The sequence below is a fragment of the Homarus americanus genome, unplaced genomic scaffold, assembly GCF_018991925.1.
Source record: "Homarus americanus isolate GMGI-L3 unplaced genomic scaffold, GMGI_Hamer_2.0 scaffold24523, whole genome shotgun sequence".
NCBI classification, from domain to species: domain Eukaryota; kingdom Metazoa; phylum Arthropoda; class Malacostraca; order Decapoda; family Nephropidae; genus Homarus; species Homarus americanus.
In genome coordinates, this window is record NW_024744357.1 from 5,119,631 (window position 1) to 5,140,046 (window position 20,416).

Sequence of the window (20,416 nt, forward strand, 5' to 3'; positions counted from 1 at the left end):
CTCTTTTTTTTTTTTTTTTTTTTTTTTTTTTTTTTTTTTTTTTTTTTTTTTTTTTTTTTTTTTTTTTTTTTTTTTTTTTTTTTTTTTTTTTTTTTTTTTTTTTTTTTTTTTTTTTTTTTTTTTTTTTTTTTTTTTTTTTTTTTTTTTTTTTTTTTTTTTTTTTTTTTTTTTTTTTTTTTTTTTTTTTTTTTTTTTTTTTTTTTTTTTTTTTTTTTTTTTTTTTTTTTTTTTTTTTTTTTTTTTTTTTTTTTTTTTTTTTTTTTTTTTTTTTTTTTTTTTTTTTTTTTTTTTTTTTTTTTTTTTTTTTTTTTTTTTTTTTTTTTTTTTTTTTTTTTTTTTTTTTTTTTTTTTTTTTTTTTTTTTTTTTTTTTTTTTTTTTTTTTTTTTTTTTTTTTTTTTTTTTTTTTTTTTTTTTTTTTTTTTTTTTTTTTTTTTTTTTTTTTTTTTTTTTTTTTTTTTTTTTTTTTTTTTTTTTTTTTTTTTTTTTTTTTTTTTTTTTTTTTTTTTTTTTTTTTTTTTTTTTTTTTTTTTTTTTTTTTTTTTTTTTTTTTTTTTTTTTTTTTTTTTTTTTTTTTTTTTTTTTTTTTTTTTTTTTTTTTTTTTTTTTTTTTTTTTTTTTTTTTTTTTTTTTTTTTTTTTTTTTTTTTTTTTTTTTTTTTTTTTTTTTTTTTTTTTTTTTTTTTTTTTTTTTTTTTTTTTTTTTTTTTTTTTTTTTTTTTTTTTTTTTTTTTTTTTTTTTTTTTTTTTTTTTTTTTTTTTTTTTTTTTTTTTTTTTTTTTTTTTTTTTTTTTTTTTTTTTTTTTTTTTTTTTTTTTTTTTTTTTTTTTTTTTTTTTTTTTTTTTTTTTTTTTTTTTTTTTTTTTTTTTTTTTTTTTTTTTTTTTTTTTTTTTTTTTTTTTTTTTTTTTTTTTTTTTTTTTTTTTTTTTTTTTTTTTTTTTTTTTTTTTTTTTTTTTTTTTTTTTTTTTTTTTTTTTTTTTTTTTTTTTTTTTTTTTTTTTTTTTTTTTTTTTTTTTTTTTTTTTTTTTTTTTTTTTTTTTTTTTTTTTTTTTTTTTTTTTTTTTTTTTTTTTTTTTTTTTTTTTTTTTTTTTTTTTTTTTTTTTTTTTTTTTTTTTTTTTTTTTTTTTTTTTTTTTTTTTTTTTTTTTTTTTTTTTTTTTTTTTTTTTTTTTTTTTTTTTTTTTTTTTTTTTTTTTTTTTTTTTTTTTTTTTTTTTTTTTTTTTTTTTTTTTTTTTTTTTTTTTTTTTTTTTTTTTTTTTTTTTTTTTTTTTTTTTTTTTTTTTTTTTTTTTTTTTTTTTTTTTTTTTTTTTTTTTTTTTTTTTTTTTTTTTTTTTTTTTTTTTTTTTTTTTTTTTTTTTTTTTTTTTTTTTTTTTTTTTTTTTTTTTTTTTTTTTTTTTTTTTTTTTTTTTTTTTTTTTTTTTTTTTTTTTTTTTTTTTTTTTTTTTTTTTTTTTTTTTTTTTTTTTTTTTTTTTTTTTTTTTTTTTTTTTTTTTTTTTTTTTTTTTTTTTTTTTTTTTTTTTTTTTTTTTTTTTTTTTTTTTTTTTTTTTTTTTTTTTTTTTTTTTTTTTTTTTTTTTTTTTTTTTTTTTTTTTTTTTTTTTTTTTTTTTTTTTTTTTTTTTTTTTTTTTTTTTTTTTTTTTTTTTTTTTTTTTTTTTTTTTTTTTTTTTTTTTTTTTTTTTTTTTTTTTTTTTTTTTTTTTTTTTTTTTTTTTTTTTTTTTTTTTTTTTTTTTTTTTTTTTTTTTTTTTTTTTTTTTTTTTTTTTTTTTTTTTTTTTTTTTTTTTTTTTTTTTTTTTTTTTTTTTTTTTTTTTTTTTTTTTTTTTTTTTTTTTTTTTTTTTTTTTTTTTTTTTTTTTTTTTTTTTTTTTTTTTTTTTTTTTTTTTTTTTTTTTTTTTTTTTTTTTTTTTTTTTTTTTTTTTTTTTTTTTTTTTTTTTTTTTTTTTTTTTTTTTTTTTTTTTTTTTTTTTTTTTTTTTTTTTTTTTTTTTTTTTTTTTTTTTTTTTTTTTTTTTTTTTTTTTTTTTTTTTTTTTTTTTTTTTTTTTTTTTTTTTTTTTTTTTTTTTTTTTTTTTTTTTTTTTTTTTTTTTTTTTTTTTTTTTTTTTTTTTTTTTTTTTTTTTTTTTTTTTTTTTTTTTTTTTTTTTTTTTTTTTTTTTTTTTTTTTTTTTTTTTTTTTTTTTTTTTTTTTTTTTTTTTTTTTTTTTTTTTTTTTTTTTTTTTTTTTTTTTTTTTTTTTTTTTTTTTTTTTTTTTTTTTTTTTTTTTTTTTTTTTTTTTTTTTTTTTTTTTTTTTTTTTTTTTTTTTTTTTTTTTTTTTTTTTTTTTTTTTTTTTTTTTTTTTTTTTTTTTTTTTTTTTTTTTTTTTTTTTTTTTTTTTTTTTTTTTTTTTTTTTTTTTTTTTTTTTTTTTTTTTTTTTTTTTTTTTTTTTTTTTTTTTTTTTTTTTTTTTTTTTTTTTTTTTTTTTTTTTTTTTTTTTTTTTTTTTTTTTTTTTTTTTTTTTTTTTTTTTTTTTTTTTTTTTTTTTTTTTTTTTTTTTTTTTTTTTTTTTTTTTTTTTTTTTTTTTTTTTTTTTTTTTTTTTTTTTTTTTTTTTTTTTTTTTTTTTTTTTTTTTTTTTTTTTTTTTTTTTTTTTTTTTTTTTTTTTTTTTTTTTTTTTTTTTTTTTTTTTTTTTTTTTTTTTTTTTTTTTTTTTTTTTTTTTTTTTTTTTTTTTTTTTTTTTTTTTTTTTTTTTTTTTTTTTTTTTTTTTTTTTTTTTTTTTTTTTTTTTTTTTTTTTTTTTTTTTTTTTTTTTTTTTTTTTTTTTTTTTTTTTTTTTTTTTTTTTTTTTTTTTTTTTTTTTTTTTTTTTTTTTTTTTTTTTTTTTTTTTTTTTTTTTTTTTTTTTTTTTTTTTTTTTTTTTTTTTTTTTTTTTTTTTTTTTTTTTTTTTTTTTTTTTTTTTTTTTTTTTTTTTTTTTTTTTTTTTTTTTTTTTTTTTTTTTTTTTTTTTTTTTTTTTTTTTTTTTTTTTTTTTTTTTTTTTTTTTTTTTTTTTTTTTTTTTTTTTTTTTTTTTTTTTTTTTTTTTTTTTTTTTTTTTTTTTTTTTTTTTTTTTTTTTTTTTTTTTTTTTTTTTTTTTTTTTTTTTTTTTTTTTTTTTTTTTTTTTTTTTTTTTTTTTTTTTTTTTTTTTTTTTTTTTTTTTTTTTTTTTTTTTTTTTTTTTTTTTTTTTTTTTTTTTTTTTTTTTTTTTTTTTTTTTTTTTTTTTTTTTTTTTTTTTTTTTTTTTTTTTTTTTTTTTTTTTTTTTTTTTTTTTTTTTTTTTTTTTTTTTTTTTTTTTTTTTTTTTTTTTTTTTTTTTTTTTTTTTTTTTTTTTTTTTTTTTTTTTTTTTTTTTTTTTTTTTTTTTTTTTTTTTTTTTTTTTTTTTTTTTTTTTTTTTTTTTTTTTTTTTTTTTTTTTTTTTTTTTTTTTTTTTTTTTTTTTTTTTTTTTTTTTTTTTTTTTTTTTTTTTTTTTTTTTTTTTTTTTTTTTTTTTTTTTTTTTTTTTTTTTTTTTTTTTTTTTTTTTTTTTTTTTTTTTTTTTTTTTTTTTTTTTTTTTTTTTTTTTTTTTTTTTTTTTTTTTTTTTTTTTTTTTTTTTTTTTTTTTTTTTTTTTTTTTTTTTTTTTTTTTTTTTTTTTTTTTTTTTTTTTTTTTTTTTTTTTTTTTTTTTTTTTTTTTTTTTTTTTTTTTTTTTTTTTTTTTTTTTTTTTTTTTTTTTTTTTTTTTTTTTTTTTTTTTTTTTTTTTTTTTTTTTTTTTTTTTTTTTTTTTTTTTTTTTTTTTTTTTTTTTTTTTTTTTTTTTTTTTTTTTTTTTTTTTTTTTTTTTTTTTTTTTTTTTTTTTTTTTTTTTTTTTTTTTTTTTTTTTTTTTTTTTTTTTTTTTTTTTTTTTTTTTTTTTTTTTTTTTTTTTTTTTTTTTTTTTTTTTTTTTTTTTTTTTTTTTTTTTTTTTTTTTTTTTTTTTTTTTTTTTTTTTTTTTTTTTTTTTTTTTTTTTTTTTTTTTTTTTTTTTTTTTTTTTTTTTTTTTTTTTTTTTTTTTTTTTTTTTTTTTTTTTTTTTTTTTTTTTTTTTTTTTTTTTTTTTTTTTTTTTTTTTTTTTTTTTTTTTTTTTTTTTTTTTTTTTTTTTTTTTTTTTTTTTTTTTTTTTTTTTTTTTTTTTTTTTTTTTTTTTTTTTTTTTTTTTTTTTTTTTTTTTTTTTTTTTTTTTTTTTTTTTTTTTTTTTTTTTTTTTTTTTTTTTTTTTTTTTTTTTTTTTTTTTTTTTTTTTTTTTTTTTTTTTTTTTTTTTTTTTTTTTTTTTTTTTTTTTTTTTTTTTTTTTTTTTTTTTTTTTTTTTTTTTTTTTTTTTTTTTTTTTTTTTTTTTTTTTTTTTTTTTTTTTTTTTTTTTTTTTTTTTTTTTTTTTTTTTTTTTTTTTTTTTTTTTTTTTTTTTTTTTTTTTTTTTTTTTTTTTTTTTTTTTTTTTTTTTTTTTTTTTTTTTTTTTTTTTTTTTTTTTTTTTTTTTTTTTTTTTTTTTTTTTTTTTTTTTTTTTTTTTTTTTTTTTTTTTTTTTTTTTTTTTTTTTTTTTTTTTTTTTTTTTTTTTTTTTTTTTTTTTTTTTTTTTTTTTTTTTTTTTTTTTTTTTTTTTTTTTTTTTTTTTTTTTTTTTTTTTTTTTTTTTTTTTTTTTTTTCAAATATAAAAAAAATCTCATATCTCTTTTTCTGCCTCACCACTGCCAATCGGCAACCCTGCCTCAGCAACCACTGCCGCTCTCAACCCAACCACTGCCACCACCACTGCACTCTCAGCAACCACTGCTCACCACCCCCACCCTCCCACCTCCCACCCACCCACCCCCTCAACAGCCACTGCCTCAACAGCCACTGCCATCTCAACCCAGCCACCATCTCAGCAACCTCCACCCACCCACCTCAACAGCCACCCACCCACCTCAACTCCCTGCACCTCAGCTACTCAGCCAACCATCCATTGCTCTGCCCAGGCTGCAGCCTCAGCCACCCACCACAGCCTGGGGATCAGGAGGATAGAATCTGGTTCCTGAGGTACGCAGAAAATAATGGCTCCGCATCTCCCCTGCTTCTTCTTCTTCTTCGCTAACCTGCTTCTTCTTCGTCGCTGGTTTGCAGACAACATCGTTGACCAAAACAGGTCAAGAGGTCACCAGCATTGCTCTCTGGGTCGATCGTTGGGTCATCCCACCGCAATTGGTTGCCGAAAGTCGACCATCTGTTATGTCAATAATATGAAATATAAACAATAAATTTACCGCCGCAGGCAGATGATGACCAGGTAGCAGCAGCCATCAGCCAGCATGTGTGTGTGTGTGTGTGTGTGTGACAATGTGTGTGTGTATTATGTAAAATGAGTATGTAAGCCAATAATAATGTGTGTGTGTGTGTGTGTGTGTGTGAAAGATGGGTGGGGTTATGGAGTGAATAAAACAGAGGTGGTTCATGGTATAAACAATTATCGATGTGTCACACAGTGAGATCATGCAGTACATCGTTCACAGTGTTATGTAAAATATTCTAAATCAATATGGAAATAAATCAAGCAAGTTGGAAATACATCCTAAGAAGAATTTGTTGATAATTGAATTTGGTCATGAAATAAAGATGATTATTATGAAAATGTGGATTGGCGGGATAATTGTGGTGGTGGTTGTTGAGACAAAGTGTGTGAAGAAAAAAAACATACCTGTCTCACACCTGCCTCACGCCTGTCATACATACACCTGTAAACACTGTCTCCACACCTGTATGAGTTGAGTTAACTGACTGATAACGAAGAAAGAAAAACTAAGAATTAAAGAAACAAATGTAGGGTTTTTCGATAAGAAAGTCGACGGAGAACAATGAAAGAATAACTAAGACAAGCTGTGGGCGTTTGGGCGTGTGTGGGCGTGTGTAAGTCGCGGCGTCTTACGGTGCCTCGACGTACTGGAGATGGTGTGTCAAGCAACGGCTGTGGATCGACCTGTTGGGCGCTGGCATTAAAACACTGGCAGTGCGCTCGGACTGGCGGCCTGAAGTGGAAGTTGGCACAGCCTCTGTGCCAGCCTGGGCATGCCATACCCATATGGGTGAGGGTGAGGTGGGAGGGTGAAAGATGGGAGGAAAGATGGGAGATGGAGATAGTGGAGATCGAGATCAGATCGGGCCTCCTCCAGGGCTCATTAAAGTCAAGGCGTTCAGTCCTTATCCTACATTGGCCTCTTTCTCGTGCCAGGCTAATTACAGGTGTTAATGATCATTGATTAGTGTCTCCCAGTACAGGAATTAAGGCAGTCTACATTCTCTCTCTTGTTTTCAAATACATATCTGTCTCTCAAGTAAAGATAAACTTTTCTTCTTCTTCCTCGACAATAGACTTTCTTTTCGCTTTCTTTCGTCTTATAAAGAACATTGTCTCCTTTTCTTTCAATTTCTTAGGTGATTTTTATCTGCCCGCTTCTTTCACTCAATGCTTTTTGCAAGATGCCTTCCACTCACTCTCTCTCTCCCACTCTCTCTCTCTCTCTCTCTCTCTCTCTCTCTCACTCTCTCTCTCTCTCTCTCTCTCTCTCTCTCTCACTCCCACTCTCTCTCTCTCTCCGTCAGGTGAAAATGACGTCGCCTATGGGATCGTGATGCCTTGGTACTGGTGTGTCTAGTGCTGGGTAGCATGCTCAACAAATGGTGCAGCCAGACCTAATGCATTGAGTGTGGCCTACGTCTATATGAAGGTAAGTGGTGCTAATTGGATTCTATATACAGGTAAACCAGGTGGTCTCTCATTTTTTTTCGTGCTACTCTCATTTAAGTGTATTAGTTCTACTTATAGTATTTTTCATGAGAGGTGGGGTGTGGGTAGGTGAGGTGTGGGTGGTGTAGAGGGTGTTAGGGAGGTGTGGTAGTAAGGAGGTGTAAGTGATAGTTTAGGAGAGAGGCAGTGTGCAATTTTATAAGCACGTTCTCCTGTTACAATATTAACTGACCCAATATTATCAGGGCTGCTTTTAGCTACATGAGTGGTGGGTGGGGTGGGTGGGTGGGTGTGGGGTGGGTGGGTGGGTGGGGTGGGATCGTGAGAGAGAGAGAGGCAAGAGAGGAGAGAGTGAGGATCGATGAGTGTGTTGTGGAGAACTGTCCTGATTTGTTCTCAACTCAACAATGTAACACGGAACTACACCTGCTGATTGTCTATGGAGAGTTGTTGGGTGTGGGTGTTGGTGGTTGGGTGGGTGTAGGGGGGTTCTGGGTGGGGTGTAGGGTGTAGGTGGTTGTTGGGTGGGTGTAGGGGGGGTGTAGGGGGTGTAGGGGGGGTGAGGTGGGGTGTAGGTGTGGGTGAGAGTGGGTGTGTGAGGGAGTGAGAGAGAGAGTGAGAGAGGGACGAATAAATGTTTGAAAGGAACTTTGGTATTTAGATTCAACCCGACATGTAACTTTGGTTGCCCACACATCAGCTTGACAGGTAGGTAGGTGAGTGTAGGGGTGGATGTTGGTGGGTGTTGGTGGGGTGTGTTGGTGGGGTGTTGGTGGGGTGGTGGGGTATTGGTGGGGTATTGGTGGGTGTTGGTGGGGTGTTGGTGGGTGTAGGGGTGGGGTATTGGTGGGTATTGGTGGGTGTAGTGGGTGTTGGTGGGGTGTAGGTGGGGTGTGGTGGACATGGGGACGATATTGGTAGGGCAGACAGACAGACAGACAGACAGACAGACAGACACAGGTGGATGAATATTTGAGTGCGACGCTAATCACCACATTCACACCTGTAAGCTAAAAAAAAAGAACAATAATAATAAAAAAATCAGGAAAAAATAAAATAAAATAAAAATAATAAAAAATAACTCACAATATTTATTCATCTTTTATAATAATTTCTATACGATTTTTTTTTGTGGTTAGAAATATAAATCGTTTTTTTATTCTGGTGAAATATATTGACGTAAAGGATTGTAAAGGTTGTGGGGAGATGAGGATGGTTGTGGGGAGATGAGGATGGTTGTGGGGAGATAAAGATGGTTGTGGGGAGATAAAGATGGTGGGAGATAAAGGTGGTAGGAGATAAGATGGTTGTGGGGAGATAAAGATGGTTGTGGGAGATAAAGATGGTTGTGGGGAGATAAAGATGGTTGTGGGAGATAAAGATGGTTTGGGAGATAAAGATGGTTGTGGGGGTAAAGAGTGGTTGTGGGGAGATAAAGATGGTTGTGGGGGAGATAAAGATGGTTGTGGGAGATAAAGATGGTTGTGGGGAGATAAAGATGGTTGTGGGGAGATAAAGATGGTTGTGGGGAGATAAAGGGTTGTGGGGAGATAAGATGGTTGTGGAGAAGATGGTTGTGGGGAATAAAGATGGTTGTGGAGAGTAAAGATGGTTGGGGAGATAAAGATGGTTGTGGGGAGATAAAGATGGTTGGGGGAGATAAAGATGGTTGTGGGGAGATAAAGATGGTTGTGGGGAGATAAAGATGGTTGGGGAGATAAAGATGGTTGTGGGGAGATAAAGATGGTTGTGGGGAGATAAAGATATGGGGGAGATAAAGATGGTTGTGGGGAGATAAAGATTGTGGGGATAGTGGTTGTGGGGGAGATAAAGATGGTTGTGGGGAGATAAGATGGTTGGGGAGATAAGATGGTTTGTGGGTGGAGGGGAGATAAGATGGTTGTGGGGAGATAAAGATGGTTTGAAAAGATTTGTGGGGTAGATGGTTGTGGGGAGATAAAGATGGTTGTGGAGAAAAGATGGTTGTGGGGAGATAAAGAGGGTTTGGGGGAGATAAAGATGGTTGTGGGGAGATAAAGATGGTTGTGGGGAGATAAATGGTTGTGGGGAGATAAAGATGGTTGTGGGGAGATAAAGATGGTTGTGGGGAGATAAAGATGGTTGTGGGGAGATAAAGATGGTTGTGGGGAGATAAAGATGGTTGTGGGGAGATAAAGATGGTTGTGGGGAGATAAAGATGGTTGTGGGGAGATAAAAGGTGGTTGTGGGGAGATAAGAGGTGGGAGAAAGGGGTTGTGGGGAGATAACATTGTTTGAGCCCCACACAGATGCCTCTCCACAATCCTTTGAATGGAGAGACTCAGTTCGGCTTATCTCTCTCTCTCCTCAGCTGGTCCCCCGATATAATGACACACTAATCTGACCCCGTTACAGTTAGTTGTTCCATCAGGTGTAGTAACGAGGGCCTGACGAGACTAATTCTCTCTCCGTCAGTGAGTGAGTGAGTCAGTCAGTCAGTCAGTCACTCTCCCACTCACCAAATTTCTTCCCTCTCAGATCCCTCTTCCTTCTCTTTAATCTTTTATTCAATACCTTCATCTCTTTCCCCTCTCCCTTCTCCCGTTTCCTCTCTTCTTTCTTCCCCCTTTCCCCTCTTCCATCTTCCCTCTTTCTTGCCCTCTCCCCCTTTCCTTAATTTCAATCCCTCTCACTTCCCTCTCCTCTTCCCTTGTCCATCCCTCTCCCCATCTCCCTTACCTCATCATCCTTCCCTTCCTCCTCCCCTTCTTCTTCCCTTCCCACCTCCTCCTCCCTCCTTACCCTTCCTCCCCCCTCCTCCCTCCTACCCACCATCCACACGCATCAGGAGATTGAAGCTGATTACAGGTGTGATCAGCTTATCAGCTTATGACGTCCCTCGACAAGCTTGATGGCTAAGCATAGCTAACAGTAGGTTGGATTATTACATGGTGCTCTTCTATAGCGCCAGGTTGATTCAATTAGGATGTGAGACTTTCTTTTTGAGTGTTTTGTTTTTACTTTCTATAACGAGGAATTTCTTTTTCTGTACGGGTGAGAGTTTTTACTTTCTCTAGAGTGAAAGTTTTATATCTTGTGTTGTTATTGTGAGAATCTGTTGTAAGAGAGAGAGAGAGAGAGAGAGAGAGAGAGAGAGAGAGGCGTATCGTGGACACCTAACAAGTTATTTTTGCTGATTCTAAGAAGGTGACCCCACTGTACAACTCTCTTCCTTTAGACCAAGCTACTACAATTTTATCACCACCACCACCACCACCACCAGTCAATCCCACCACCACCACCACCACCACCACAGTCACCAATCACCACCACCAATCACCACCACCAATCACCACCACTGTCACAATCACCACCAAATCACCAACATAACTTTACACCCTCGACCGTAGCTCAAAGTGGCCTGACTAGGGAGGGAGAGGGGAGGGGGATGGGGGAGGGGGGAAGAGGGGGGTAGATTGGAGTGTATAGATAAGTGGAAAATTTGTCTCTCTCTCCTCCTCCTCCTCTTACCTCCTATTCCCTTCGTCCCTTCCCTCTCTTCTTTCCCCCCTTCTTCCTTCTTCCACACCTTTCCTCCTCTTCCTTTCCTCTTCTCCCTTACCTCACCCTTCTTCCCACCCTTCATCATACCTCTCCCTCTCATCTCCCCTTATCTCCCCCTCACCCCCCCACCCCTCCACTACATCCATCCCTAGGAAAACCAATATTGGAACACTGAACATTACTGAGCCCTAAGGTGTGAGCAGATGTTGTAAGGATCTGAAAAGAACTAGTCATCGTCGTCATTAGGAGAGGTGACAGGCAGGGAGGTGCAGTAAGGGCTGGGGTGTCAGAGAGGACTCGTGGTGCATGAATGTTCCTGTGTTTCTGAGTCTGGTAATGGTTTGGATAGTCTTGTTTATCGGTGTAAAATATAGCCTCAAATTTATGCCAAGAATTGTAGCTTCATTAGTGAGAGGTAATGGAGGGCAGGTGAGCTAAGAGTGAGAGATGGAACGTAAGGTTTTTAATTTAAATATCGTAGTTGGTTGAAATAAAGTTAAATATTCTTGTTTAATGTTTCAAAATGGTTTCTATAGTGTACTGAGACTGTACCTTAACCACACACGTATTATTCACAACAAAATATAAATTGGAGTTAACGTACATAGCGTCTGTAAATCCTATGCATTAAATTATTGAACTTTATAAATTCTTTCAAAATCTCGTACGATATGTTTACCCTCTAAGCTGGCAGCGAGAATAGACCTCCACTACGGGTGTCAAACATGCGGCCCGTTGCCCATTTGTTGCTCCAGCCTTACCTTGAGGAGCTAAAACTTAATAGTGAGTGTATCCCTCAGCTGAATAAAATAGTCTGCTGTTTCCTAGAACAAAATACTCAATGAACATCAGCTTTTGAACGGCAACTATCAGAGAGTAATCGTTCTCACTCCCCGACCTTGAAGTCCCTGCAAGGCACACCCGAGTTTCATGCTGATATCAACACAAAAAAGTACTGCATCAAGATTTCCAAATTAATGAATGAGTTCCAAGAAAGATTTGATGACTTTAAAAGACTTGAGAAGGATTTTTTTTCATTTGTCGGGACCCATTCTCTGTTGGTGTTAATGAGGTCCCAGAACATCTTCAGTTAGAATTAATTGAGCTCCAGTGTGATGGTGTGTTGAGGAACAAGTTTTCGAGTGGTGATGGTGGCACATTTTATCAATATTTTGGACCAAATTATCCCAGGATTAAATGTTTTGCCTCAAAGATTATGTCAATGTTCGGAAGTCCATATGTCTGTGAACAACTCTTTTCTGTGATGAACGTGAACAAATCTCGGCTTCGGTCTCAACTTACTGATGCGGACTTTAATTCAATACTGAAGGTTGCTACACCTCAGTCGTTGAGCCAAACTTTGATGCACTGGTCCATACCAAGAGGCGCCAATTATCAGGGTTTCTCACGAGCGCAGACTAAATCCACCTTTCTTATTTTGTCGTACTACTCACTAAGAGGTGATTATGAAGTGCTCATAATTATGTTACTTAGCCCGCATACTGTGTACTCATATTAAATCTAGCCCGCCTTGGCAAATGAGTTTGACACTGCTGCATGAGTCTACCTTCTCCATAAGACTCTACCATAAGTGAATAAACCTTCTTATCATCACTTATGGAGAGAAATAACGTATAAATAAAGTATAAATATATATATCGTTCGAGTATTTGAGAATCTTCACCTAAATCTCTCATTCCTTCTCTCAATGTTGATAACTCTCGACCATTGTCCTCCCGCGCCTGTCTTATCGCCCGGTCTGTATCGTACATTTTGGGGAGTATTGACGTGCCCTGGTCGCTTGTCATACCCTTGGTCGTGGTGTGTGTGTGTGTGTGTGTGTGTGTCGGATGATTTATTTATTGTACTGTTAGAAAGTATTGCTGTTTATATGAGTTTACATGAGACGTACACACACACACACACACTTTCACATACATACCTGTACAAACATACATACATACGTACACACACACACACACACCACACAGATCCCTTAACAGTTACAGCGGACAGGTAAAAGAGATTAATTAAGCCCAGGTATTAATATTCGTGTTGTCACCTGACCCATTTAAACGTGTAATTGAGATAGACATTTTATTCTCTTTCTTTCTTTTCTTTTCTTTCTTTCTTTCTTTCTTTCTTTTTCTTTCTTTTCTTTTTTCTTTTACTTTCTTTCTTTTGTCTATTTGATATTAATGTTTATGTGTTATGTTTTTTCAGCTGTTTATATTTCTCTGTCTGTCTGTTCGTCTGTTATTTGTCTTTATACATACATACATACATACATACATACATACATACATACATACATGGACGATAATAAAATACAGACACCAACAAATAAAAATAAAAGAGAGAACGACATAAGAGAGAGAGAGAGAGAGAGAGAGAGAGAGAGAGAGAGAGAGGGGCGGGGGGGACAGACAGACAGTAATCAAGGCTCTCCAGATAGGACGTGATAAACGGAGGTGTGGTTGATAGGAAGATAAATGAGAGAGAGAGAGAGAGAGAGAGAGAGAGAGAGAGAGAGAGTACAGGGAATACAGGTAAAAATGCTATTGGAGAAGGCTGCAGTTACCTCCTCTTGCCGATTATCTCAATCCATTTACAGTGTATTGCAAAACACTTATTCCGTATTGCAACGTGTTTTCTCACCATTGCAAAATAGTTCGTCTGTATTGCAAATGATTTATTCAGAATTGCACGTTAAGGATGCACCATTGCGGATCTTTGGTCAATATTGCAGAATACTTACTCTACATTGGGAAATATTTACTCACTAGTGATAAATATTTCATCTTTAGTCAAGTAATTTATTCAGTATTGCATAACAATTTTTCACTATTAATTGCAACGTAATTACTGATTATTTGTAAAGGTCTTAATTATTGCAAGTTATTAAACATTGCAAGGACTGTTACTTAATATTGTTTTTCGTTTGTATTTACACACACACACACACACACACACACACACACACACACACACACACACACACACACACACACACACACACACACACACCTCCATCAAGATGTTAAGTCTCCAACACTTCACGTGGCACAATGTAAACAAAGCCACGTGTTATAGTGTAAACATTGATACGTGACACATGTAAACAGAGAACAGCTGATCACAGGCATCAATGTGTAAAGTGACCCCATTCAATAATCGACTTCCGTTAGCGGCCAGATTGATCTAGTGATCAATGTTGACGGCGGGAGTGTGTGTGTGTGTGTGTAATAATAATAATAATAATAATAATAATAATAATAATAATAATAATAATAATAATTAACGGTTTATTGAAGAGCATAGCAGCGAAGGCTGTAAATATACAGTTATATAATTGGGGAATGGGTCTTTGATTTACAAATAATATACAAGTAACATAAGTGATACAAATAAGATATATAATAACTAGGTGGGGAGAAGTCACACTACAGGCATTTCAACATAGTGACAGTAAGGAGTATGTACTGACTGGGAGTGAATACTGGTTTATTACAAGTTATTGATAATTTTTACAATGGTTGGGACTGGGCTGTTCTTATAGCGATCAGTTCGTGCTCGTATGGGCTGGATGCGGTTGTGGTGTCGAACAGCAATTCTCGGGCGAGGGATCTCAGGTGGTAGTAGGAGCCGGTGTCGAGGATGGTGCAGAAGCTTCTCACCAAATTTGGCAGATGAGGTCGTGGTGATGGTCAGTGAGAGCCGAGAGGGTCAGTGTGTTGAGCGCTTCTTGATATGTGGAGTAGGAAGGGAGAGAATAATCTTGCATGCCCTCTTTTGCACTTTTTTCAGGTGTTTACGTTGTGTGGCATTTAGGAGGAAGACCAGGTAGGGAGGCATAGGTGAGCTTGGGAAGTTTGAATGTTGTGTAAACACTGAGGAGCTCGGGTGCAGGAACCTGAGGTACTTGAGTCGGCGGAGGAGGTGGAGACGGAAACTGGAGGATTTGACAACTTCACTGACGTGTGGTTTCCAATTTAGTTTGTTGTCTATGGTGACGCCGAGGAGCTGTGGAATCTACAACCTGGGTGTGTTGGGGACCTAAAGTAATGGAAGGGGTGGGACAATGTCGGAGGAGAGGTTGATGTGCATAACCATGGCCTTGGTATGGTTGATGGTGACATGGTTGTTGGTGGCCCAGTTTTGGAGACTGTTCAATAAATCCTGAAGGGCGGTATAGTCGGGGAGCCGAGTTGTTGACACTGATCCCAATGGTGGAGTCGTCGACATATTTCCAGCCAGCAAGGGTTTCTCTTAGGGCATCATTGATAAGCATAAGGAAGCATAGTGGTCCCATCTTGGTGCCTTGGGGGACTCCACAGGTGAGTGACTGAAAGTTGGAGACAGCCACTGGAAGCGTACAGCTTGGGTCGGTCACTGAAGAAGTCTGTAAAGCGGTATAAGACTCTCCGGGAAACCCGAGGTCAATAGCTTTGTTGATGATTAAATTGTGGTAGAGAGAGAGAGAGAGAGGGGAGAGTGTGTGTGTGTGTGTGTGTGTGTGTGTGTGTGTGTGTGTGTATGTGAAAAACATTAATATATGTTAAATAAACGTGTCATACCAATTTCATACACAAACACCATTAATGACCAGATACAACGATTAATTAAACAACAGACAGACACACAGAGGCAGACGTCAATTAGTGAATATCTTAATGATGATTCTTAAGTTTATTTACACAACTATAACAAACGAAGAGTAATTATCCGCTTGGTGATTAATGATGTTACTGGTAGTTGTGGTTAGTAGTGGTAGTTGTTGTTGTGATGGTTGTAGTGGTTGCATTGGTTAGACATACATACATACATACATACATACATACATACATTAGAGAAATAAAAAAAAGAATTAAACGAGGAGATAAGGAAGAAGGAGGAGATAAGGAAGGAGGAGACCAAGAGATAGAAGAATGAGGTGAACGTCGTCACGTGATTCATCGTGTAAGGCTGACACTCCCTGCTGTGTGTGAGAGAGAGAGAGAGAGAGAGAGAGAGAGAGAGAGAGTGAGAGAGTGAGAGAGTGTCAGGAGGTGTTGAAGTCAATGTATGGTGTGTGAGAGGACTTGGTCATTAATCAGAGGTGTCACGTGTGTGTGTGTGTGTGTGTGTGTGTGTGTGTGTGTGTGTGTGTGTGTGTTTTCTTCCTTTACTTACAGACACACACACACCTAGTTGCAGTGGTAATATTTCGCTTTGCTTCAGGTCGTCCACCAAAATTAATCCTCGCTAATGTCCTGTGTTTTGTTAAGTGACGAAGAGAGAGGGGAGAGAGAGATGGTGGGAAAATAGAAACACACACACACACACACACACACACACACACACACACACACACACACACACACACACACACACACACACACACACACACACACACACACAAAGAAAGGGAGAGATACAATGTAGAGAAAGTAAACCCTCTGCTTTCTTTCACCTCGACCTCAGGGAGAAAGGACCACTAAATTAATTTGTTAATCTTGCTACACTTTCCCTCTCCATTATCATAATTAATCCTTATGCCCTCTCCCTCCCCTCTCGTCCATCTCCCTCTCCTCCCCTCCCTCCTTCCCCGTCCATCTCTACCATACTCTCTCTCTCTCTCTCTCTTTTCTCTCTCTCTCTCTCTCTCTCTCTCCTATTTGTGAGTTGGTTTTATTAGTGTCTGTCTGTCTGTCTGTCTGTCTGTCTGTCTGTCTGTCTGTCTATCTCTGCTGTCTGTCTGTCTGTCTGTCTGTCTGTCTGTCTGTCTGTCTGTCTGTCCTATTCGACAGTACTCTCTTCACGCTTCCCACCACCACCATATTCCTACTTTTAATCTCCTGACAACTTTCTAAACTTTCCCTCACTGTTTCATGAGGTGAAAGTATGCAGAGTTTAATTGATGGTTTTAAAGAAGTTTTGTGTGTGTTTACCTCAAGTGAAAGTATTTAAGAAAGTTAATCTTGTTCATATTTTAAGTGAAAGTTCTATAATTAATTTGGAAAGGTTATGAGGTACACATAATTATAGGTGAAAGTTGCCTCATTATTGGAAAGTCAGTTGGTAGAGTGAAAGTAACTAATGTTTTCTTTGAAGAGGTGTGTGTGTGTGTGTGTGTGTGTGTGTGTGTGTGTGTGTGTGTGTGTGTTTTTAGGAAGACGTCTCTCTCTCTCTCATAAAATTCCATAAACGACTTTATTTTCACTTAAAAAATTTCATATATATTACACACACACACACACACACACACACACACACGTCGTAAAACTGAAGAGATCATAAAAATTACTCATTGAAGCTGAAATTTAGTGACGAACTTTAATATATTTCAGTATTTAATGTATAAGACGCGGACTATGGCGAAGGTCAGGTCAATATTGGGGTCATGACCTACCTGTGGGGGTCAGGTCACTATTGGGGTCATGATCTACCTGTGGGGGTCAGGTCAATATTGGGGTCATGACCTGTGGAGTCAGGTCACTATGGGGTCATGACCTACCTGTGGGGGAGTCAGGTCACTATTGGGGTCATGACCTACCTGTGGGAGTCAGGTCACTATTGGGGTCATGACCTACCTGTGGGGGGTCAGGTCAATATGGTCATGACCTACCTGTGGGAGTCAGGTCAATATAGGGTCTGACCTACCTGTGGGAGTCAGGTCAATATAGGGGTCATGACCTACCTGTGGGAGTCAGGTCAATATAGGGGTCATGACCTACCTGTGAGAGTCAGGTCAATATAGGGGGTCATGATTGGACGTCTCAAAAATAGATATCTCTTGAGAATAAATTTAATATCTCCTTTTTTTCTCAGATTATTATAAAAATCCTCATTAATTTACACTTTGTAAATATTGCATCAGTGAATATTTTTGCGTAATTTTTGAGTATTTTCATTGATACTTTTTTATGGTATTTTTCGTTCATGTTTTTATGTATTTTTCTAAGTATTTTTGTCAATATTTTATCTCTATATAGGCACCACCTCTGGTCCTCTGAGATAGAATATGGTTAGTTCTGGGAAAAATAAGGATAGTTGAGGGAAAATAAGGATAGTTCAGGGAAAATAAGGATAGTTCAGGAAAATAGGATAGTTCAGGAAAATAAGGATAGTTCAGGGAAAATAAGGATAGTTCAGGGAAAATAAGGATAGTTCAGGGAAAATAAGGATAATTCAGGGAAAATAAGGATAGTTCAGGAAAATAAGGATAATTCAGGGAAAATAAGGATCATTCAGGGAAAATAGGGATAGTTCAGGAAAATAAGGATAGTTCAGGGAAAATATGGATAGTTCAGGGAAAATAAGGATAGTTCAGGGAAAATAAGGATAGTTCAGGGAAAATAGGATAGTTCAGGAAAATAAGGATAGTTCAGGAAAATAAGGATAGTTCAGGAAAATAAGGATAGTTCAGGGAAAATAGGGATAGTTCAGGGAAAATAAGGATAGTTCAGGGAAAATAGGGATAATTCAGGAAAATAAGGATAGTTCAGGAAATAAGGATAGTTCAGGGAAAATAAGGATAGTTCAGGGAAAATAAGGATAGTTCAGGGAAAATATAGGGATAATTCAGGAAAATAAGGATAGTTCAGGGAAAATAAGGATAGTTCAGGAAAATAGGGATAATTCAGGAAAATAAGGATAGTTCAGGAAAATAAGGATAGTTGAGGGAAAATAAGGATAGTTCAGGGAAAATAAGGATAGTTGAGGAAAATAGGGATAATTCAGGAAAATAAGGATAGTTCAGGAAAATAAGGATAGTTCAGGAAAATAGGGATAATTCGGGAAAATAAGGATAGTTCAGGGAAATAAGGATAGTTCAGGGAAAATAGGGATAATTCAGGGAAAATTGGGATAGTTCGGGAAAATAAGGATAGTTCGGAAAATAAGGATAGTTCAGGAAAATAAGGATAGTTCAGGAAAAATAAGGATAGTTCGGGAAAATAAGGATGGTTCAGGAAAATAAGGATAGTTCAGGGAAAATAAGGATGTTCAGGAAAATAAGGATAGTTCAGGAAAATAGGGATAATTCATGGAAAATAAGGATAGTTCAGGGAAAATAAGGATAATTCAGGAAAATAAGGATAGTTCAGGGAAAATAAGGATAGTTCAGGGAAAATAAGGATAGTTCAGGGAAAATAAGGATAGTTCAGGGAAAATAAGGATAGTTCAGGGAAAATAAGGATAGTTGAGGGAAAATAAGGATAGTTCAGGGAAAATAAGGATTATTTTCCCTGAACTCTGGGGTAAATATCGTCTTCTCTTCCCCCACACACTTTTTTTTCATTAATTTACATATTTTTTCATTCATAAGTTGTATTCTCACACTGGGAAGATTACCTCAGACTCCTCAGGTGAGAGACGAGGTAACACTCGGTAATAAACACTTCCTCTCTGGCTGTCTACGTTAAGGTGCTGGAACAAGTAGCTCTGTGTCGTGTTGTGTTGTGTTGTGTGGTGTGGTGTCGTGTTGTGTAGTGTTGTGTGGTGTTTCTATAAGTCTGGTACCCAATTCATTCAGGGTCCAAGAGACTCCGATGCTATTGGAGAGTAAAACAACATTAAGGGTTCAGGGTCCTGTACTTTGATTCTTCCTCGATTTCCCTTGAGTCCCTTCCACTTCCTCACTTCCCTTCTCTCCCTTCCCTTCCCTTTACCCCTCCCCTCCCCACTCCCTCCCCACTCCCCTCCCCTCTTGTGCTGTAGGGCTGATAAATAACTCGCCAAGGTAGGTTACAGTTCAGTCCCACACCTGATGTTTATCTTCCGTCCAGAGAGTCAGTGTGGGGTCAGTGTGGAGTCAGTGTGGAGTCAGTGTGGGGTCAGTGTGGAGTCAGTGAGGGGTCAGTGTGGGGTCAGTGTGGGGTCAGTGTGGGGTCATTGTGGAGTCAGTGTGGGGTCAGTGTGGGGTCAGTGGGGTCAGCTAGTCAGTGTGGATGGTTGTTATCGATTTATAGCCTTGGGTTGGCTGTTCAGCCTACTATTACATTCCCCCACCACCAGAGGCTCCACAGATAACCTAACCTAACCTGACCTAACCTAACCTGACCTGACCTGGATATGTTTATCTTTCCTGTGTTGTTTTTTCTATGAATTTTTTTTTGCGAATAAATATAAACATAACAGTTTTTAAAAGGAATAAATTAATATTTTTTGTAATGATTGTTTTTGTTTGTGAGTCAATGTATTTGTTTTTTTAGTTTGTGTGTTTGAGAATGTTGTTTTAGAATGAGTACTGGAATGGAGGATAATCTCTCTCTCTCTCTCTCTCTCTCTCTCTCTCTCTCTCCTGTATAATAATTCTCCAATGTGATCCAAGAATCATCAAGAAATCTCTATAATTCTCAAGAGACAGCGACGAGAACTCTGTGATGAGACATACTTTGAGACATTCTTGAGATGATTAGAATGTCGAGAGACCTAAGCGTGATTCTGGGTTGACATTGTGATTGTGTTATATCCTGTACTGAGAGAGAGAGAGAGAGAGAGAGAGAGAGAGAGAGAGAGAGAGATAAGAACATAAGAAAATAAGGAGTCTGCAATAGGCTGGTTGGCCTGTGCATGGCAGCTCCTGTCGAGAGTTACTACCACTCTCTATCATCCATGAATATATCTATCCTCCTTTTGAAACTTTCCAGAGTTCCAGCACTTACTACAAAGTTGCTAAGCTTGTTCCACTCGTCCACCACCCTATTTGTGAACCAGTTCCTTCCTATCTCCCTCCTAAACTTAAATTTATTCAACTTAAATCCGTTGCTACGAGTCCTATCCTGCTCGGATATTATAAGAACTTTATCTATATCTCCTCTATTGATTCCTTTCACCCACTTAAATACTTCTATCATATCTCCCCGCACTCTTCGTCTTTCTAGGGAATGCAAGTTTAGTTTCTTAAATCTATCTTGATATGGAATGTTTCTAAGTCCCGAAATCATTTTCGGCAATTTTCGCTGCACCAACTCCAGTGAATTAACATCCATTCTATAATAAGGGCACCAGAACTGAACAGTATAATCGAGGTGCGGCCTGACTAGCGCGATATATAATTGCAATATGACCTCTGCACTCTTATTACTTACATTTCTAGATATAAAACCCAATACTCTGTTTGCCT